The sequence below is a fragment of the Strix aluco genome, chromosome 1, assembly GCF_031877795.1.
Source record: "Strix aluco isolate bStrAlu1 chromosome 1, bStrAlu1.hap1, whole genome shotgun sequence".
NCBI classification, from domain to species: Eukaryota; Metazoa; Chordata; class Aves; order Strigiformes; family Strigidae; genus Strix; species Strix aluco.
Genome location: NC_133931.1, coordinates 86899796 through 86923537, shown reverse-complemented (window position 1 = coordinate 86923537; position 23742 = coordinate 86899796). Strand labels below are relative to the sequence as shown.

The 23742-nt window shown below is 35.0% G+C and overlaps 1 protein-coding gene across 1 annotated transcript in view; it reads left to right on the top strand.

Annotated features, from left to right (window-relative positions):
- Positions 1-3045: 3045 nt before the first annotated feature.
- The window catches only part of CDH10 (cadherin 10), a 105033-nt gene continuing 84336 nt past the window's right edge, over positions 3046-23742 (top strand). The window contains exon 1 of the mRNA XM_074826496.1: positions 3046-3352. The gene's annotated coding sequence lies outside the window, so the exon portion shown is untranslated. The remainder of the gene's footprint in view (positions 3353-23742) is intronic.

Sequence of the window (23742 nt, the reverse complement as noted above, 5' to 3'; positions counted from 1 at the left end):
TCTTTGCTGGCCAAGAAGAATATGTCCTTCAGCCTCCAGTCCTTCTGCTCCTACCACTCTTCCTTTATTTTAATGCTCCTTGACCTAATCTGTCCCCATTGGTAAGCTTCTCTGACTCAAAGGCCAGCTGTGGAATTTCACATTCTGCCTTCAAAGTATGAAGGTTGTTTAACTCCTGTGATAAAATTCTAGCTGTATAATTTTTCCTCCTTCTCTGAAATCTTGGTATAATTTTGGCTGAAATATTTTAAAATTATTTCTGCCTGAGGCAGACCATCAGTGTAGAAAATTTAATCCTAAATAATTTGTTTGGTAAATTTATAAGCAACTGTAAAAGGACTCTTCTAATGGGAAGTATTAGGCAGTGTTAAAAATAAGTTATGATGCCACCTTGTTTTAAAGTTACTGTCATGTGTATGAATAAGTAAATGGTTGAAAAACTGTTTTCTTTTAGATATCCATATGCTATCAGTATAAATAAATACTGGCTTTTAAATAGCTGCCCATACCAACAGAAACAGGAGTTAGTAACAAAGTATGGCTTTTCTAGAGTTAAACCTTAACTCCAAAAGTTAGTCCAATTTAAGAGTGCAAGTGTGTCTTGCAGTAACTATGCCTGAATAAATTAATATATCTCTAGGATAAGATTGGTTCATTCTAGCTGAATAAAACCCTAGCAGAAATATACCAAAATACTCTGCAGAAAAGGGAGTAGGCACACATTCAGTGACTCTGACGTTCTTGTTCCTGAATAATTGCACTAGATCATTTATTTTCTTTGACTTCAGAATTTGGTTTAGCTCTGTGTGTGCATATATGTGTGTGCACATGTGTAGAATAAACTTTTGTATATATACACAAATTGTCATTTATTTTCCACTTCATGGTTGCAACTTAAATAACAGAAGACAAAATGTTAAAAGGAACTGAAGCTTTTAACTTAATCTTCAACACTCAATATTTTGTTCATCACCCAGAAAGCAGTCCAGCTTTAAAGAGCTATTTCCCAGCCATGTATATACATTTCCACATATTTGTGTCTCCTTTCATTATCATTCGTCTGTATTACCAGATTGATAGGGCAACTTTTATTCTAAGACAATCTTTCGCTTTCTACTATAGGGTCCAAGCCTAAATCTAATATTTTAGGAGGCAGAAGCACAGTTGGTACAGCCAGAAAATAAAGTTGCATGAAATTTACCTTCATATCAATGTGAGAAGATTTGCCCAAAATAAGAGAATCTTATGCTTCCAGTTTTGCAGGAATACATAGGTAAACTTGGAAGACAATGCAGATATTGTCAGTTCCACATGGATCACTGGGAACTGTGAATGTGTCTTTACATAGTGTAACACCAAATGGTGACAGAGATTAGGAAACTTGAGTTAGATTCTGAGGTCTCCTCCTTTCCTGTGAAAGGACTGAGAATGAAGGTCTTTGGAAACCAGGAGCAGATCGACATATGACAATTCTAATTTTTGTATTGATACAACAATGGGAAGGGCAGAAGGAAGGCACTGGAACTTTTTCTACAGATGTGTTACGCATTGCACTGTGTATTTATATGCCCAAGTACAGTCAAAGTCAATGAACTCAATTGCCTTTCCTTGAAAAATTAAAAATCTAGCATGGTAGATATTTTTTTTTTCAAAACCAAATCATTTCATATATGGTAGCAAGAAGAGATTCCCCCCACCTCACCCCCTGGCATTTTGCTGCTTTGCTCCTTTCTAGCTCCAGATGTGTTCACGTGCTAGTATAACATGTTACTTAAATGCTGACTTGCTCATCTGCTGTCAATAAGGTTGAGCTTAGGTGGTGGGTCATTTCTGTTCCTGCTGATGGTTACAGATATGGGAAAACAACAGCAGTTGGTTACATTAGGAAGTGATACTAGGCACAATAAGGATCTTACCTTTCTTTTTAATTGTCTTTTCAACTGATAGCAGCTGAAAACAGGCAGAATCATTACCACTGAGCAGCCTAACAGCCAGTGATCTATCTACTCCTGTATTAGATTTTTTTAATAATGAAATAGTTTTCATTTTTACTTTGTTCCTCACTCCCAAATACATTTTTCAGCTCCTGTTTTAATAGAATTTGTCTTTTTTTTTTTTTTAGGAAGACTTTTTTACAACCAGAGAAAGTCCCTTATGACACTTTTTAGATAGAGCAATACTGACATCCATTGGTTTAGTCTTATGTGACTATTTGTTAAATCTCTTCTAACTGATGTACACATAACCCTCTACAGTATCACAATGAAAGGATTGGACTTGGTACGATCCAAGGAGGATTGTGCTAAGTCCAATTTGCTGTATTAGAAACATGAAACCAACAGATTAACTTGATGAAAAGGAACACATTGCAAAATGTGAAGTCCAAATACAGTGACTGAAATAAAATAAAAACATGCATTGCCAGTATCAAATGGGGAAAAAATATTAATGGGGGATTAAGTAGTGACGCTGACATTTTTTTTAGACAGCCTCTGGAAATGGAAAAATACCTAATATTGTATGACCTGCTCTTGTTTTATATTAATCATAAAACTGGTGAAGCACGAGGAAAAATGTTTCTAATCTAATAGCATAAGCAGTTCAGTGAAGAAAATAACTACTCTGTGGTTTCATCTGAGCCCTCTGAGGTCGTAATTTAACTTGGCACCATGCTATTTTTTTTTTTTTAATGTATATGTATATACATTTTATAAATATTGCTGTAAGATCACTGGTGGTATAGGAAAGTGGTTATATTTAATCAGGAAAAAATACACCACAAAAACCGGTGGTGTTACGACAAGCTAAGCAGATGAGGCTGATTACCTTAGACTTCAAAAACAGAGAACCATTCTGTCAGCGAAGGGAGGGCAATAGGCTTTAACAGAAAAGCTCTCCGTTTGCTGTACCCTCCCACCGCATTCACTTGCAAATCACTGTGTGCTTGGAAAAGCCTGCACTTCCCCAGTCTCCAACCTTCCCAGGGTAAGTGCTGCGGCTCTGCCAGCAGCGCCTCTCCCGCTCTCGTCCTCGGAGGGAGAGCGAGTGTGTGCGTGTCTGTGCAGGGTCCGTGTATGTGGTGGGGATGGTGAGGGTTTTTTTTTTTTTTTTTTTTTTTTTTTAATCGGGAGCTCTGAATGAAAGCCAGTCAGAGGGAGAGCTCCCCCTTAGCTTTGGTTCCCAGCTGTCCAGAGTTAAGTGATGCTGAGAGAAAAAGCCTGAGTTAGATCCAAGTATGATCAGTCTTAGAAAATAATAGGAGAAAACAAACAAAAAAAAAGGACTCTAATAGCTCGGTTTTCAGTTTGGTTGGGGTGGACACTACTTCACTTTCTCAGAAGCAGAATAAAAGGTAGGAACCTTTCTTATTTTTATTTCCTTGAGCTCTTTGTAGTTGTTATGATTATAGCATGAACAGTATGGTCTTTAATACGATGCATAGAATTGTTCTACTATATACAACTTTTTACATTTTATAAATATGCTTCAGGAGTAATGAGACAATGGATAGGAAATAACTGCTGTGTATTCTCTCCTCAAAGTAAACCGATATCATATGTATTCATGATTGAGACACTAAGCATTTATAATTTTTTTTTTTTTTTTTTTTCCTCCTAGTAAGCAGGCTATCTTTTGAGCAGCAATTTCCATCTGTATTCAGTTCTTGCAAATTCAGTGCGGGGGAACAATACTACTTGAATTGAAAAAAGCACAATGTTTCATAGTGTAACTGTTATGAGCATAGCATGAAACACACACATATGTGCCCTCACTTTCACTATACCAGTGCAAGTCTGTTGCAGCTTTCACTGCTATTTGTTCTGCTCTGAATTGAATTTCAGAATAATTATACACACTCAGAGCAAATGCTTCTTATGAAGGAAATCCCTGTAGAGAGGGATAGCAGGGTGGATACAGGCAATATTTCAAATATCTGTACAGAGCTATATACACACAAATGGTGAAAATATTGCCAGGGTATGACATTTCAGTAAAGGGGGGATAGGAGGAGAAGGGAAGAGGTAGAGGAAGGAAAAATTTAGTCTGCACCTGTGTGAGCATTTATTGTCACTGCTGCAATAAAATCCATATTTGATGTGGTGTTAAATTAATGCAGCACAATGCAAGTCTAAATCCATGTTCCCAACTACTATTGATGGCATTGTCAGCTGCATTAGAAATTTGCAATAGGCTAATACTGTACATCATACTAGTTGCAGACGTAAAAATCTAACAGTCCTTCAGCTTAAGGGAAGGCATCTGCACGTGCAATCAGTGACAAATAGCAACCAGCATTTTAAAACTGACCTATCATCTCCGTTGCTTCCACACAAATGGAGCTGTTGCCTATAATCTTCATCTTTCATTTCAGTAAAAGCCTCTGTATTACCCCAGCTGCACACCCGTTGCTTTTAAGGTATTTTTTGAATTCTACAACTTGTTGTGTATGCATGTGCTCACGCATATATGTGTGTGAGTATGTGCACTGTGTGAGGAAGCAGATTTGTTAAAAATTCCGTGTGGGTTTTTTTGTGGTGTTTTTTATTTGTTTGGGTGTTTGTTTTTGGTTTTGTTTTTTTTTTTTTTACCTAGTAGGCTTTAAATTTACATGGTGATATTACTGGAGGGGGGAAGCAGGGAGTGGGAGACTGGAACATAGTTCTGAATCACTAAATCCTTTTTAAATATGCCGTTTAATAGGAATATTATGAGTCTGGTACAAGCATTTATTGAGATTTTCCAGTTACTCAAACTTTTATATTAATTGGTTACTTTTTGAATGTAATAGTAGTCTGTGCTATTTTAGAGAAGGAGATGAAAGAATGAACTTAGCGAACTGGGAAAGGCAAGTAGAAAAGACAAGCTATCTTTCTCAAGAGTTGAAAACCAGCTTTTTAGAGTCAATATGGGTTTACATCAAGAGAGGAATACTTCTTGGATTATAAAGTTGTAATCTAGTTTTTGCCTGAGGGAGTCTTCTCATATTTTTCTATACTTTGTTAGATAAAAGTGTGAATGAAGAGGTCATTTCTGTAGCAGTTTCTCTTAATTTTAGTTTAACTTTACATCCATGTTTTCTTTGTGTGGTGTCAAGATGATATTGTACACTTAAATAGGAACTCTGTGATGTCTGAGGAGTGTTGATTATAATACAGATATTTAAACTTGAAACTGTGGCTGCTGATTTGATTTTTTTTGTTACTTTGGGTAGCATTGGAAAATATGTCTAGTTGCTTGCTTTGCCAACAGTGTATATTTATACTGCTTTGTAACAGTTCATGGAAAAGAAAATAGCAAATACATCTTAAAGGGACTGCATGTAGTACCTTATATATTCTTAAATGGTCTTGTTGGCTTTGCATTAGAGTAAATGAATGTAGATGTGCTAAAACTTTGTACTTTCGTGTTCTCAATAGACAAAGGATCTGTGAAGTAACTGATGAAATACTGAAATGTGCTCACAGTAGACACTGTGGTTACTGTTCTTTTCTGTGCCTAGTTGAAAAGGCATAAAAATAATGTTATATGTCAAAGCAAATGAGCTCATCATTAATTAAATTTAGAGAGATATTTATAAGATACACATCTATACATGCACACCAGCATACAAATTTCAGCTAAGTAATGTAAGATATTTTTTTCCTTGTTAAATAATTAAATGTAAAAGGCAGAAAAGGTTAATTTGAAAATAATGTCTACCTCTGATTCTGAGAAAGTAATTTTCTGATCTCAACATGATTTCCCAAGGAAACAAATGAAACAGAGCCTGTCTCATCTGAATAATTCTGTGCAGGTGACTTAGTTTCTATGACTGGTAACCGCATTTACAATCAGGTTGCGGGTCGAAGTACTATAATTTTATACCTTATGATACCACTAGGTTGCAGCACTAGTGTAGGGGGTCAAATTAAGATTGAAATGTTGTTGAATAGCAGCAGTGGGGTGAAGTTTCTGACTGTTACAATAATCCTATTTTAAATTAATTCATTATTTTCACTTGAAACCAACTTGGTAAACACCAAGGCATCTTGATTGGACTTAATATGTCCTTGTTCATAAATTTTAAAGAAACTTCTGTACAGTTAATTCTTTGATATTACATGACACACAGAAATAAAGGGAAAACATTATTTTGGCAGAATATAAGGATTTAAGAAACATTTTGTGAGTGCCTTAAGTCAGCCACATAAATATATATTCTGTATTACCATTGTATTTGCTATGGGCTTTTTAATAACATACTAATTGATGTATCACAATAATGTTGTATAACAAATGATGTATAAAAAATTATATATAACAATATAAAAGAAGCAAATTTAAATTCAAAAATAAAACTTCTTTACGTATGAGCAGTTTAAGTATGCCAAAGTAAAACATTATGAAGGGTGACTTCACTGCACATAAGGATGACATACTATAGCACATTTTCAATTGTTGAATAGTATGCAGCTATCAATGAAAGCTCATGCAAACTAAAGGTGCAGTGCATTGAAACCTTGGCTGACTATACAACACAGACACTGCACATCCTGCACCCTCAAATCTACTAATGTGAACACTTGCTTTTTGAAAAACACATACTTCTCTATTGTCCAACTTCTGGAAAAACTTGAAAGCAGGAAACAGTGAAGAAACAATGGTATTCTGAATTCTGTCTTGAGCTAAATGTTCCCCAAATCTCCCTTCAGGCCAAGAGGAACTCTGGTGTTGAATGTTGCTTGCTTTTATCTCCCTGGATTTCCAGCTCTTCAGCTTTGAGTCCTTGGCATGGCGACTTCCCTAACTTGCACGTTTCTGTGGGATAGCAGCTCTACCATAGAGCAATGCAAAGTAATCCTCATCTCTGGAGAGCTGAGTGTGTTACAGTTATCAGGCTGTATTACTACACACAGAAAAAATCAACTAGACCTGAGCACTGCTTTTTTCCTTTGTTCTGTTTTCATCTGATGGGAAGCCAGAACACCATCCAACCAAAGAGCTATTGAGTTTATACGTTCTGTTTACTGGCTTATCTGTCTGATTTTTAGTATGTGGAAGATCTGCCAAAAATATGCCAGTTAAAGCTTTATACACATTTCTTTGTACAGGCAATCTTCCTGATTATTTAAACATCAGAGCCAGTTACCTCAAGTGTGTGTGTGTATAGTAGAGGCAAAACAGGAAAAACCTTTGTCTTATACAGGGATTACATACTAGCAAGCAGAATACTGTACCATTTCTCTCTTAATTTGTATCAGCTTTTTATTACTTCACTTTTTCTGTAACCTCCCACTACCATTTCTTGCCTCTACTAATTTATATGTTTATCACTTTTTTTGATAAAGAAGTATGCAGGAGGCATAAAGCTCTAGCAGTATTTCAGAGGTACTCTCTAGCTTGTGCTGTCACGGGACATCTGATCTGGGACATAAACTCAAGTCTGCTAGCTGGAAGTATGTAGTAACACATCTGTACCAACAGGCTGCATCAGGGGAATACAAATACTTAGAAAGTTAACTGGATATAATGAAAAACAACATGGCAGGTGTCTTTTTTAATATTGTTCCCACATGCACATCATTCTTTATACAATGGGTTTTTTTTTTATTTATAACTTTATTATGGCACCTCTTAATTGTAATTCAAAGTGAACTTTGAATCATATTTCAAACAATAAGAAGTCACATAAAGAAGACAGCATGTGTGTGAGTTTATGTAAAGGTGATGATTCAAAAAAATTAATTGAAAATAGATGTTTCCAGAATTCTGTTGCTCAAAAGATAGAACTGTGTTCTGTGTTTTACAAAAAATACAAAACCTCTCCAAAACATTTTCTCATGAAGAACTGTATATTAGGTGATATTATGTACGCATATGTAAGTTTTATAATTTTACTTTTAATATTCCACCACCTGACACATTACAGATTGGACTTACTGTATTATCCTATTTCAGTGCTCTGCATTACAGCATAAAGAACATGACATACCATCACTTAGCCTGATCAGAACATGATCCTTAAAAATGAACGCAATCCTCATGAACTACAATGTTATAATGTTCAGAATCTTAAGACGTAAAGGATAGATACCAATGTAATTTAGAGCACTATGAGCAAGACTCAAAATGCAATGTCCAACTGTTAATTTTTCTCCCAAATTAACATTAAATAAAAAGATGTATAACTGAACCATATTTGTGTGCTTGTGTCTACCACACTTCAGTAGTTCGCATTATATTTACACCTGTTTAACAAATAAAATGATTATCTTTTTAATTGTTATGCTAACCTATTAGTAAGCACAAGTAAAACAGATATGCCTGTGTCTAGGAAACTTAGATGCTGGGCATTCTGTCATTGGCTCCTCTAAGTATCCCAAGTATACAGCAGATTTTTACGTCCATTGGAATCAAGAGCTATACATGGATTTTCTTGAATATCTTTCATATCTTATACATAAGACAAAATACATGGAAAAAAATCTTTGAGTTTTTAAACCAGGGTGAGAACAGAGATAGGAACCTGAGGTATTTGTATTTATTTAGAGATAATATTCAGGACAGAGGGAGGATGGTTCTGCTTCTAATATTTCTAAGAAAAATGATCCTGTAAATTCCTTTCTCTTACATATAGTCACCTGCTATTTTCCTCATATCTTTTCTATGGTGAGTCAATATCAGTAATGTTTCTGTATGTACAGTGTTAGCATCCTTGCTTCTGTCCCCTGTCCAGGCCAAGCTCCTGTAACCCTGAAAAGGTCTTTGTTCTGATACTGCTACTGCAGATGAAGTTTCCTAAAAAGGGACCTGGACACCCTTTCAAAAATAGGTGATGAAAGATGGGAAAAATGAGACCTCTTCCTCTCTCATGACACTGAGATTTTCCTGACTGACTCCACATGGTTTAATAGGCATAATATAAATTTTTTTTCTTCATATAGTTATCATTCTCATAGTGTTCTTTTAATAATACTGTTCCCCACTAGACCTTGAAATGCTGTCAGATACAGCCTTGACAGGCACATGGGCTTCAATTATGAATTGGGACTGTAGTGTGTTTTGTCTACAAGTTCCTATTTTTTGAGGGAAGGACTGTCATCTTTTCTCCCTATATCTTTCTACGACTCTGGCAGAGAGAAAAAGGGTAGAAACATGTTCTTGTAGTCTTGACTGAAAACTGTGTATAGTATTACTATACTTAATTGGAAATAAAGAAATATCTTATTTCAATCTTCAGGTTGTTTTCACTATTTTTTTTAAGTACATGCACTTACAATCATGTTTTCACATTTCATTGTTTGTTGGAGAAATATCCAATCCTAAACATATCAGACAAAGTGTGAATCTAAGTTTCTGTATGGGTCCTTCTCTGTTTTATGGTATATAAGATTTCTTGAAGACCTATAGATGCATGTTATCTGTGTGTCACCAGCAAATTAGCTAAAGGTAGACTTAAATGTCATTCATCTTCATCATGAAGATTCTAAGTAATACATTCACTAGAAGTGTACATGTGCTAATTAGATGACTAAGATTTAATTCTTAAAATAATGTGTGTCTGTTTTTTTTAAAGTTGAGGCTACTCTAAAGATGACCTGGACTTTCAGTGGTAGACTGTCAGTTATTAAAAATAGAAAGAATACAAAGAAAGAAAAAAGAGCAGAAAGTGTTTAAAATTTAAAAAATCCCCAAACATGATGAATTGAAACAGGAGAATGACAGTATTTCAGCTCTTACTTTCTTTCTACCTGTAAGAATAAATTTTAATAACAAATTATGCAAATAATCATTCACAAAAATTTTACATCATGCTATAGATCATATTTTCATTTTTAATATAGATGTCTTCTAATTATTTTTTTTTCATGTAGTGGGGAAGGATATTTACATGTCAGTACTGTTGTATATTTTTTTTTCTTTCATTATAATCTTGATCCTGTAAAGTAAGCTATGTAGAGCTATTAGCCTGCCCGCATGACTTTCTGCTAAAAAATCAAAATAGGTGCCCTAATAGTCCCTTGGGTCATCTAGCAGTGAATTACAGTTAATTACATAGTTTAAAACAGAAAATCATCAGAATCTATAAACATTAGAATCTATAAAATCACTACAATAGAATAAGTGGAGTTTCAGCAGAGATCAACAGCATTCAACCATTTAATCAGCAGTCTTTAATCGAACTAGTCCTGTATTAAATGGAAAGTAATAATGTAGGCCTCAATTTATGAATGAGTTACTGGGATATACCCAGTCATTTTGCAGCTATATGAAAAGATTTGCTAATTTCTAAGATTAGGGAAGGAAGACATTTCATTATGACATGAAAGATAGTTTAAGATCTGCTTAAGCATATTATATCCATGTTCCCCAAATGTGCTACTACTTTCTACTTCCCAAGGCCATGTTTTAAATAGTCTTTTTGTCTCCAAATTCTGCTTCCGTTTGGGATAGTTTCCACAGGCTTTTGGCAGAAATCTGTAGCGTCCATAAAAAGGTAGGACATAGAACACTATCATGAGTTGCATTTTAGGGAAGTGTGATTTTTTTTTTTTTTTTTTTTTTTTTTCCTGCTGGACAAAGTTTCTTCTGTCGTAGTGTGCTAAGATGTGTTCTTTCCCTTGAGTAAGAAAGAGTATGGTGCTCATAGTCAAGGTATTATTGAAGCTGACATCTTGATTAAAATGGGTGAACCAGGCCCCAGACATACTATGTACATTTAGTTCTCTCCATGACTTAATACTTCAGGGCATTTTGTTGACAGTTTGTGTTTAAGAACTTAAAAGCATATTTGTTACTAGACCTATTTTTTTCTGGTAGTTACATCTGAATGGCAGATGTACAGATACAGATAGATGTTTTTTCCTCTGTAACATTGTTCTTTTATAAAATATATACTTTTTTCCTTGCTTGTACAATTCCTTCAAATTTATTTTATTAAGTGGTTTCAAATGAAGTAGCACCCTGATTTGACTACTTTGAGAAAATCTTTCCTAAGGTGGAAATGTATACCTTTTTGATTTATTTATATTATTTAGACAGTCATTAATCATTCTGATGATCAGAATAAACTGACCTCTTTTCTGAAATTTAAGTATGTATGTGGAATATATGTACAGAATGGAAAATTAAGAAAAAATTATACATTTCTTCTTCTTCTTTCTATCCTAACAAGACACCTGAACCTACTCTGAAATACATGTGCTATTTGAGAATATATCCTAATTGTGGCTTGGTTTCCTCTAGTTTTTTATTTGAGGTCAGAATAATGAGAATTAAAAAAGAAAGATGAAATAAGACATAGTGTATTTAGTGTATTATAGTAATAATCCCATTAAAGTTTTGATGAGCATAAATCTTCAAGAGAATTTAGGAATTTGTAATGTGAATAAGAAAAGTCACTGGTCTTGAGCTATTCTAAACTAAATACCTAGAAGTTTGTGACAAAGAAGGAGAAATCAATTATTTAAGTTCTGAAATGCAGAGGTTTTTTAAAAGAAAGAGTATAATTTCAATTAATTACATTCAGGGGTTTCTTTCTGCTTGGTTTCTTTCTGGCTGAAGGCTGTGAACACTTTTTTAGTAGTTGTTTTGTTGGATTTCTTTTTAATAGATAAATGAAATCAAATAATTGCCAGTAAAGTAATTATGATTTGAAATTTTTCATCCCCCACAAGGCTTTGGTGATTTGTTTTGGTTTTATGCAGTTAGTGCATTCTGACCTGTTCCTATAATATAATGCAGTTCTTTGTGAAGGATGAGGTTTTGCCATGGGAATAGAAAAGCATTCATTTGACAATAAAATATCCTATAAGCTAGAAATATAGTTTCTTCAGTATTTCTCAAATTATATACCACATAGCTTTTTTCAGAGTTCAGTAAATTTGAGATCAGTTTTTTTTTTTCTTTAATTGAAATTGAGTGGAGTAAATGAATAATTCTTAATGTATAAGATGTTGAACTTTACTTTGATAAATTGTCCTTTAGGGGAGACTATAAATTGTTGATGGGTTTCAAGTTATTTCTTCTTGTGTCTGTTTAGTTTTTATTCATACATACACATATGTTCTTATTTCCTTTTTAGGACAGGGAAGTATATAATTCTAAATGTTCATTGCTTGCTCTTTGCAATTTGTAAGAAATTTAAGCTTAAAACCTTTTTCTCCATATTCATTAACTATGGAAAGTCTCCACACTTCAGCAGTTTGTCAGAGTAAGCAGAATGATGTTCATAACTTGCTAACCAAATCGAAAGTCAAATGTTGATGACATTTTTTGCGCAATTCCCTGAAAAGTTTGTTCATTTTTTCAGATGAGAAACTAGGAATGCAGATATTTTTAATCTTTTGGTGCCATCTTGTGGCAAGAGGATAATTATAGGAAACCAGGAGGTACTGTCTTTTCTAGTCCACAGTTTCTATGCCTACCAGCAAAATATCTTGCTTAGGTGACAGATACGTATGTATGAATTTTTATAGTGGCTGTAAAGTAGCAGACCAAGTCATGCACAGGACAAAGTTCTCTTTTGTTGCTTTTTTTTTTTTTAATCTTTTCAAATGCATTACTATAAACACTGATTTGAGAAATCTCACAAAAATTCACTATAATTACCACATAGAAATAGATTTATATTCTGTAATGCATTCGATCTTTGTAGAATACTTAAATACTTAAGTAGTTCAAGTCAATATTCACTTCAGCTTTCTGTAATGTTTAACAGAAATCCAAGGTCTATGCTACCATTCTTGTTTTTCGCTTTGTTATCTGGTTTTGGCCTGGGCAAATTCATACCAGCCTGCATCCAAAAAAGCAATAACAGAACGAGACTGCTGTTTATTTTCCTGATATTTTCATTGGGATTCGGCAAGATGGGTGGCTTTGGTTCTGTGCTAAATGAATATTAGTTTTAATACCTGTTTTTTTGAAGATAACGCTTGTAGACATCTGTCATCAGTACAGATGACATTCTCACTCAATTTCCTAAGGAGTTTTCTATGTGATAGTCCATATTTGTTTACTTATTTATCTCTAACTTCCAGTCATGCTGAAAGTTTCTAGATGCAAAAATATTACTCCCTGTCAATAAGTGGAAAGAAAATCAAGATGTCAGTCCTGCTTTTACTTAACCCAGTGGTTCTCATTCTTTTAAAAGAAAGGGTTTGTTGGTTGTTGGTGGTTTTTTTTTTTTTGAGATACATTTACTATAGTCTGGTCCAAATAACATCTAAATATCTTGTAGTCATTGAAGAGCAACTGCATATTATAACTTGGTGAGGTATTATACCCTTTTTTCAGACAAGAGATATGAAAGCATGTAAAGATTAAAAGTGCTCATACCTCAGGGCAGACTGAAATTTTGAATTTCAGTCCAGTACTATAGCCACAAAAGAGCAAAAAGAAAAAAATTACAGTATTTTTGATAGTTATATCTTCCCAGCTGAAGGAGGAAATTCTATCAATCAAAATGAGTAACAAGCGAGAACAGTGTTTGATACCTCACCTTTGAAATGGAAGTAGTGTTCTAATGGGATATTCTTGCAATGTCAGATACTTCCATCACTTTGTGTACACATGGCCAATACTGCCTTGTTTATTATATGTTTTCTAAACTTACACAGAAAATGAAAATATGATAAGGATGTTAATACAAGATATGTTTTCTAGCAATTATATGGTATATATTAAAATATTAGTCACTAGAACATGATTTTTAGTAAGCAATTACTAGCAGAGGTACAGTTGTATGCTGTGCCAGCTCGTGATTGTGATAAATCAGTCAACAGCTGAAGTGTTCCTTTTGGATGGTTAGAGATTGTGTGATTTCCCTGATTATAGCTGGCTGGATTAGCTAGAGATTAAACTCTGTTGCCTATCATCAGGAATAGAGAGAAGAATCATAACGTTAGTGTAATAAGATATAGAATTTCAACAGTTTGATACATGTATGTGATGATGTGTTTGTTAGAATTTTTCCTTCTGATCCCAGTAAAATTCTCCTGGCAATTAACACCCTTGAATACTTCTCTCTCTCTGTATCTTTTGGTGCCTTCTATGGTATACTTTGCCTACAAGATTAAAGTGGCAGGTGAATTAAGGAAAGAAAGAATTGCAATTGCTCATTCCAGTGAATTCACATGGTGTGAATTCCCTTACAAGGAAGACAAACCTAGATATGTGTCATAGTCTTTTTGAGGGAAAGGTGTGAAGTGTCTTGGAAAGATGAAATAACCCAAAGTATCAGTGTCTCCATTGAAGTTAGGGAGGGAAGGGAAACATGATCAAATAAGGTGATTATTCCTATTTGTGGAGCTTTTGGAGATGAAAAGAAAACAGAAGTGGTTAATGATTTTGTGATTATAATCAGGAACACCTGGAAATCTGTATAGTACCATTTCAGAACATGTTTTTGAAAGAAGTGGAATTGCTAGAAAATCTTCATCTCAGTTGCTAAATCCCTTTTATGCCCTCTCAGCAAATTACACCTGTTGAATAGTAGATTCTTCTCTCTCAGTCCCAGTGTGCTTAATTTAGGTAGAATTTTAGGTAGGTAAGTAAATACATTATTTATGCTAGAAACTGTTAGATCCTTTATATAAAGGGGAGACTGAAAAGTGTCTGTCACAGAACCTGTCTACATGATCAAAAGGAAAAAATGTTTTTTAAAACTGTTTCTGGGGTTAGTCCGTCAGATAAGATTGATTGCTGATCTGTGGAACTTGTATATTTAGTGTGTTCTCCTGACTGTCAAAATTATTTATGTCTAGTGTGACTAGCAGCTAGTCTAAGCAACATGCACCTAGGCTGTGGCAGTGAAAGAAGAAAATTCATCCTGCTGTACAACTGCAGTAATATATAACTGACATGTTTCAGAGCCTGAATGCCTAGAGAAATTCTAGACAAGTTATAAAGGTCACAGAAGCACAGGATCCCAACAACTATGGGTGCTCTTCTTACATACAAGACACAGGTGTATCATCTTTTCAGACAACTGCAGAAACAGTCTGAATGAGTTTGTTGCTATGACTTTGTTCTTAGGAGATTACAGTATTTAGGGCAAACCAGGAAGTGCTATTTAAATTGGAAAGACCACTGCTAAAATAAGAGTAGTGGCACTGATATTTCAAGTTATGTACTTTTTGGCATTAGGTTAAAATATCTTTCCTTTGCCAAAGTGAACTTGGTTGTTTTCTCATGAAGAGAAAACTATGTAGACATTCGCTGCAAGTGAAGCACTTTTTCCCTATTTTTTACAATGTAGAAATAATTTAAACTGTCTTTGATGTATGAATACACAAATAGACAAAAATTAAAATTATATTTTGTTGTACTGATGTAATGAAGTCTATTCTTTATTTCTTCAGAAATAAGACTGTATTTTCTTGAAATTGATTTATACCCATCTCCTTTGATGCAGAGCAAACTGTGAAACACTGTTGTCACTTTTGAGTATTCTAAAGAGAATATAGGAAATGTAAGACAAAAGACATTGTAGTTCCTTAAAAATGGGAGGAAAATGTCCTTCCTTAACAACTTTTAAAACTTTTTTTTCCCTGATTTAACAGTAATTTGGCAGTAGTCTCACAATGTCTTATGCAGGAAAAAAATTTTCAGAGAAACTGAAACCTTGCGTCTCTAGAACTGTCTTGCTCCAACAGTGTTCAAAGTCTTCTCAGCCAAAGGAGAAAAAATATCCCGATATTCCAGTAGTGTTACTGTAGTCTTAGACAGGCTACAGATCTTTTCTAGCTCCATAAGAGTTTGTGACAGCTGATTTACATGAGAAAAGAATGGTAACAATGATCATCTCTCCTGCTTTCTTTTTGTTAGTCTACATTGCTATCCACAAGAGCTCCACAGTTTTTGCACTTTGAAAAGACCACACTAGAGTCTTTCTTGCTCCTCACTTTAAAAAAAAAAGAAAATCCTGAAAGAGAGGAAATAAGAGTTAATTTACACTGCCTCTTTCTGTGTGTTTTGGTGCTTTCTCTGAAAGGCATTTTGGTTAACAGCAGCAGTCAGGTGCTCTTGTCAATTAGGCCATACTTGAAATATTTTGTACTTGTTCATGCGTAAGAGTCATGCATTTGAAGAACCAGAAGATGCAGGGCTGAACAGCACTGCAGAATCTCCTGTTTTCAGTGGATTTCTGATGCCCTCTTCCAAATCAGAGGGAAAGAGTTTGCCTGGAGGGAGGATTAAAAGCCACCTCCTCCTCTCTATTGTAATCTTGGAGGTTGTATTAAACTGCAGCGTTTGAGGGCCAGGGTAGTTGTTAAACTGATGTGCTTTTGTGCATGGGAGACACCAGCATTTTGCAAATGATTTGTGTTTAATTTCCATTATCAGTGAGAGGATTTGATCCATATATATACATTTTAGCACATTTAAATTGGTTTTAACATTGTGCAGATATGTACACACTCATGTGCTTTGGCCAGCTGTACCGTGTTTAGAGACTTTAATTTCCTACCAGAAAATAAGAATAAAATGGCTCTGTATTTCTGAGATTAACTGGATGTTAACCATCAACCTATCAGTCTTTGTCTCAGTTTGTGTTTAGCAGTACTGTGTTCAGGACTTCTAATTTTCTCAGACATTTTATTGGTTTCCACCAATAAAGTTGGTTTCCACCAATAAGATTTTAATAAAAGGGTAATTTTCATCCCTCACATAATTTTTAGAAGGCAGCGATTTTTTTTCATAACCCGTTAATGATGTCCAATAGGTATTTGTCAGGTAGTTGATTTAAAGTCAAAGATGAGAATTCTGCTTTAGTAATGAAATGCAGAGGACAGTTGGAATGAATTAATTATATAGAATACATGTGATCAGAGCTTGTCCTGGAAGACAAGCGCAAAATGAGAACCTACACTTAACTGATCATTCTTATTACCTAGGAAGTGCTTAATTTCATTTTTGTTTCAGTGTGCATTAAGCAGAAATTTTTACATCCAAAGCAATATATAGAATTATATATTTAATAAAATATCAATATGCTATCTCACTAAAAAGGCTACAGTGTTGTAAGTCAAACACAGCCAAATATTTTAGAATTATTAAATCTTCAACGTAAAACTATGACGTAAAATTCTAAGGGAAATCAAATTGTGAGCTTTTATTTCTGTGCTTTCTTTCACGCACATATTTTACTCCTAAAATGTTAATGTTTGTTGTGTTATCCTTTATGTGTTTCTGTTCATAAACCTTCCAAATTATAAGTGATGTTTTTGTAATGTTTCTAACATCCTAATGTTGCCCAACTCTTACTCAGAACTTAATCACCTGCTTTCTTTCTGTGCTGTGCAGGCGCTGGTAATTTGGTGTTCTTTGTATATGTCATGTTTTTTGCTTAGGACATACTTATGTTCATTGCTTCTCACTTCATATTTCCTACCAATGGATGTTTGACTTCGATCTGTATGATGCAATATAGCAAAATAAAAGTTGAATACTTTGAAATCACGGTTCTTGTGAACAAGACTGAGGTTCACTCTGAGAAGCTTAAATAAGCCTGAAGTTCTCTGTGAGAAATTTTACTATGTAGCTGAAACATAGCACTCTTTTTTTTTTTTTTTTCTTTTTTTTTTTTTTTTTAAAACAAAATATATGAATTCTGGCTGGTCATAGAAAATTTCTGTTCCAGTGAGTGGCTAAGTACTGTGAAATACCTCTTCCAGGTATGCTCTTCCTGGGCTGCATCAGCAGAACCCACAAAAACTGGTTAAACTTTGATTGACATAATTTGAGTAGCAATGCCCCAAAGAAACATGCCACATTAGAGACAATGTGACACCCTAGCAAGGAGAAACGTTGAAAAATTGTTCAGACATAAACACTCATGTGATAAGTCCCTTTACATCTGTTCATAAAAATATATTATCTCTAGGTATCAGTGCACACATCCAGATACTTCTTAAATACTCTATGATAGTTTGTATGTCCTTGCAAATGGGTTTTTTCCTTGTGTTTCTTCAGTCTCTTACTCATTTTTAAATATGGATTTTGTGGTATGCTTTGGAGATTTTAAGAATATTCAATGCTATCAACAGTGTTCATGATACACAGCTGTATTTCCTGGATATTTTTCAGTGTACAATGGATATTATTTGTGAAGATTTAATTAATAATAACAGGTTTTTATCATATATCACTTATTACTCTAATCGGTATGTGAAGTACTGGGGGGTTTGAGTTGCAACAGTGTTTGAGCTTAGGCATTGTCCTCTTACCTATTTGTGCACTGCCCGGTTGTTGGCAGAGCAGCAAGGGCTTCAACCTCACTGAAGAGCTTCAGGCCTTCTTTTTGTCCATGTAATACATTATAATTAATGAACACAAAAAAACCCACAAACTGTACTCACTCTCCTTAAGTCCATAGTCATATTAACTCCTAGAAATTTTCTGAGTTATGCAGAGTGTGGTGCAGCATAAAAAGATTATTACGTGAAATATAAAATAATTAATAGTTCCATAACTGGTGTTTTTTTGTTTTGAATCTAAACTGAACTAACAATCAGTAACATTCTAGAGAGAGAACACCGCTGTTACCACTGTATACCAAGTAAAACTTAAAATCAAGCCTTTCTGATTATTTGGGATTATCAAATAATATATAATACAGTTATGAAGGTATAGATGTTGAAAATGGCATTCTATCTCAGTTTCATCTTGGAAGTTTGTCCTTCTAATTGGACTGCTTTATACATAATCACTGGGGCCCTTTCTTTATAGACACCCTGGTGGGACTTGGTTATCCTGTTCAAAAACCTTTTATCGGCTTTGAAGTCCTGTGCCATGATACTTGCTTGTGGAAGGATTGAGAAAAAAGTGGTTTTAGGGGCGAGAAGAACCAGGAAGTCTGAGATACTTACTGGGAGATAAAATATGTAACCCAGGTTACACATAATGTGTACAGAGGTGTATGGTTCTCTAAAGATGTGCAGATTTACCCATTTAACACTGTGCAGGAGTGAAAAGCAAACAAAAATGTCTTACTGTAGTGTGTTGGGGCTTCTAGCATTAAATAAGACCTATATAAACTGTCTAGTCTAGCTGCTTGAATTTCCTTTTTCTTTTGGAAGTATTTGCATAGAACTCTTTGTATGGAAATGTGGCCTGTTAGAGACTGTCACATATATAAGGCGTTTATAAACTAAGTAGACAAGACTGAAAAAGGCTAGAAGGTGGGGAATAGCTCACTGAGATTTGAAATTACTTGCTCTAGCTCACTCTTCATATGGCTTGAAAACTTAGGAATAGAAACTCTTTCTCTCAGGTTCATCCCTGTCCACTGACTATGTTATACTTAAGGAAAAAACTATGAAAATAGATAATAAAATAAACATGGGAAAAGGAAGAAAATTTCCTGGTACCTTTCAAGCCTGATGAAGAAGTAGTTTACCAATTTAACAAAATGTTGGGTTTGTTGGTTTTTTTTTTAAAGAATTTTCTCTAAATTAAAAAATACTGATTTGTTTCCTCTGCTTCCCACCACAATCTCTCTGGAAACATAACGTTTTATGTTTGATGATAAATGACATACCACATTAGAGCTAAGTGTGATTTGAAATGGCTGAAATATCTAAAAAAATCAAACATCATATTGGAGACAGGTCATCCTTAATAGCAGGGTGATTACAGTTTTCATACTACTTGTCCTCTTTCAGACAGCATTTCTTCTGCATACTTGGAATCATTCCATCTTCCTTTCTTAGCATTAACCATTGTGTGTTCTGGCCCGTGGGCTATGTTTCTCGTTTTCAGTGATGTTAAAAGGTACTTCTGAAAATCCTGTAGTCTAAACTGACAACTCTAAAAAAGAAAATGTATGGTGAGCTACTACTAAGCAAAATATAAGTAGACATTTAGTTTTTCAAATTATGTTTAATCCTTAGAGGGCTGTGGAAGCCAGGCTGAAAATATTACTTATTTTATGTTAAATCTAGGTTAGCAGAACTTTTTATTATTTTTTATTTCACGATATAGGGTCTGTATGATTAAGATTGGCTCAAAAAATTTGATTCTCCTACTTTGTTCAGTTACTGTGTGAAACTGAAAGATATCTGAAAGTATATAAAATAAAATAACCTTTTATTACTTTTTTCAGTGTAAATAAAATAAAGTTCAGGGTTGGTCTTCTGGGTATAGCACTTACAAAATTAAGGATGGATAGAGGTGGGAAGGAAAGTTAATCTCCAAGACAGTCTTAAGAGATGAATTGTACTATGTAAATGTGTGCTAGTTCTGTCTGTAGATGTAATTATCATTAAAGTTACCAAAAAATTCATTCACTGGGCTGGGTTTTGTGGTTTTTTTTCCCAGCCACAATTTATCTCAACCATTACTTCTTGTCATGTTCAGTAGATATGGCTAACAGATTACCCCCTGTCTCTTTTACAGGAGTCTTACATATTTGAAAGTTGTAACTTGTTCTCCCCTCTCACACACTTGTCTGTTACAACCCAGTGGCACCAGTTTGGTCACCTGTGCCAAGATAGTCATGACAATTCCTCTTTTACCTTGACTTCTTCACACTTCTCAAGGTGGGGTGTTCAAAAATGGATTAGTGGTTTAACTGAGCCCTTCCCATTGTTGCCTGAGTAGAGAAGATATACTTTATAGGTAGTAATCCTCATTATATATCAGTTTGTTTTTTGGATCCAGATGATGCTGTGGATCATATTCAGTGATCTGTTTGGTTCGCTAACATTAAGATAGTTGACATTTACTGTTTTGTTTTGTTTTGTTTTTTTTTTTTTCTCTGTCTAAATAGCATGATGATAATCCAATCAGAGAAAGAATTTACAGTGGAATTGGAGTGGAAAATATACTTTTAAATAAGAGAATGGCTAATTATTCTGAAACTGCTTCAGCCAATTCATGTTCTGTACTAGCAGTAAATTGGTTAGGCCTAGTGCTTTAAAAACCTGTAATTTGTAGTGAACAGTGCATGGTCCTTGAGCATGCCTGATACCCATGCTGAGGTGGTTTTTTTTCATCAACACATGAATGTGTTGATTCTGGGTTGCTGGGTTTTCTGAACGTCTTGTCACTGAAAGAGTCACATAATTGTGTTGCCTAGGTCATAGAAACACACCTTGTCTAGTGTCGTTCCATCCCCTTCAAGAGGAGTTCATATCAATTCCCACCTAGCAATTGTTTATGGATTTCTCCAATGTCTCATGACTCTTGGTTGCAAACCCAGCTTGTTACACCGCTAATAGGATTGCAAAGGCTGACCAGTCTCATCTAAGGTCTTCAATTAATCTTTATTCTAACTTTTTCCTGTTTAATATTGAGATCATAACACCTTGCTGCTAATATTAATTGTATTAGATATCTGCCCAAAATTTGCTCTTAGAAACAATACTGCTGAGAAAAGACACTGCATCCTCCAAATTCCTTCATTCTATCTATCAAAACACTATGTCTCCACTGATTCTTGAACCAAAGTTTTTAATCTTGGTCCTGTTACTAACTGTCTCGTCCCACGCGGTGGGTTACGAGGGGGGTGAATCTTTTGAATTCCCCGAGAGTCTGCAAGCTGGTGGAAGAGCTGGTCTCTGCTTGGCAGAGCCTCAGGGTGGACCGAGTCACCACAATGACTCAGAGGAACAATTGTGCTGGGGACTTTTTTAACTGACCACTTTAGTAAGTGAATGGAGACAATTTGGCAACAATCAACTGATAACCATCCGGAGAACGAATAAAGGCGCTTTGGCGATGAGACCCGTCAATGATCAACCAATCGCAATTCAACTCCTACAAAACTTACACACATGAATATATGTGAGAAAGAGAGAGAGAGTAGAAAGAGAAAAGAGAGGAGGAGGGGATAGGAAAAGGGGAAATCACCACCCTTGGATCCCACGTTGTCGCAGAGTAGCCAGTGTGGTCTGTAGGTGGCGGGTCAACACGTGGGGTTTTGCCTTTCTTACACATGCACAGTAGGTTGTTCCAGAAGGTTCTCATTTTCTCTTGCTTGTAGCTGCACAGTTAGACAAGTTCTGTCTCTGGGCAACCACAGGAGGGAGGGGGAGAGAAATGGCCCACCGCCCCACCTCCTCAGAGGGAGAAGGCTCTGCTTCTCCCCCACAGGGCATCCCACTCAAGTTGTTTGAGACATCCTCTTTACGAACATTTTCTTGTTTATAAACAGTTTGTGACACTAATTCTCTCACAAAATTATTTCAACCTAGATGTCTCGGACTTCTCATTTTGTGCCTTGACATTGTCCATTTTACCTCTTTCTTTGCCAGCTATTCCTTTATACTCACATTTAACAATACAACATATTTTATATTTTTGACATGCTTGCATCCCTGTGTTTTGAATTAAACAACAGTGGCTTAGCCTAACTCTGTTCTTTACTGTATTTCCTACCCAATTTTTGCACTAGAAAACTTTTGTTTGTGTCATACAGTTTCTTTCAAAAGCTACCTCCTCCTTTGGTCTTTCTGTCTTTCCTGCACATAATATTATCATAATCTTCTAGTCCTATACTTCACCAGATCTCTATTATGATTATTATATGATTGTCAGATTTTAAAACAAAGGACTTCAAGACTTTTTTTTTTTTTAGATTTGCTCACTGTGCTTTTTGTATTAATGTACAGATGTCAAAGACATCTGTAGATATCTAGATAGATTACTATTGTAGTACCTTCTTCATCCTTTCTGACTTGCTGTCACTGGTTCTTTTTATCCTGGTTGCCCTTAGACTGGTTTCCAGATATTTCCTGTTTATACTTAAATTACATGTTTATGTTATCATACCCATGTTTTATCTTACTTTAAAATCCTTTTTAGTCAGTTAGTAACTGAATCTTCCTTCCTTATTTCCCTCCGGGTCCCATAAGAAAGAATTCATCTTTATATAATAGCTCAATGAAAAATGTCCCCTAAGTGAGAAAGCCATAGCAGTCCAGATGATACCATCAGTCATTATTTCCAGAATATTATTCTATAGAACTGATGTTTTCTTTCTAATGAAGCAGTTCTCTAAAAGATGATGAATAAAAGGAGCTTGCTAATGAAAAGAGTAAGAGGTTGTTACATATATTAGTACTGTGGACAAAACTTGCATACCCTGGCACTGATGAACATTTGTAGAAGACCTCATCAGTTTGTGTAAGTAGAGCTTTTGGGAAAGAAAGTTTCAAAATTAATTGGGACAGGCTGTGGAACAGGATTTGGAAAAACACTGAGGCACAGAGGCTTTGAAGAGGCTGATGTCCAATTACAGACCAGAAGAAGGGACACACATGGAGCATCTGTCAGGAGTGAGGATGAAATCTAGTTGCTCTGTGACACATGACTTCTTGCTGACCTCATTGTCTGTAAGGTGGTGTTTGACGTCTTACCTCACAAGTTGCCAGAAAGGTGGAAAACTTTCAGCAGTGTGAAAATGACTTTATATCATATTCAGTGTATGGCCTTTTTTTAAAAACCTGGGTCTCTTCTAGAGCTGGTGTGTTCATTGTGGTTTTGTTTGGTTTTTTTCTTCACTATCATACAGCTGTCTTTCTTAAAGAGTTGAACTGAGTAATGTGATGAAGACATTGCAAATTGGAAGATTTGTTCTTAGGCATAGGAAAAATTTACACTTGAGTTCTTCAATCTTCACTCATATAACAATTATTAGAGATGATAGATCTATTTTATTTTATAATCGTGTTTAAAGGAGAGGGAGGAAATCATTGCTTGACATTTTCTCTAAGTTTTGTTAATGTGTCTATATATATAATAACATTGTAGTTCTGT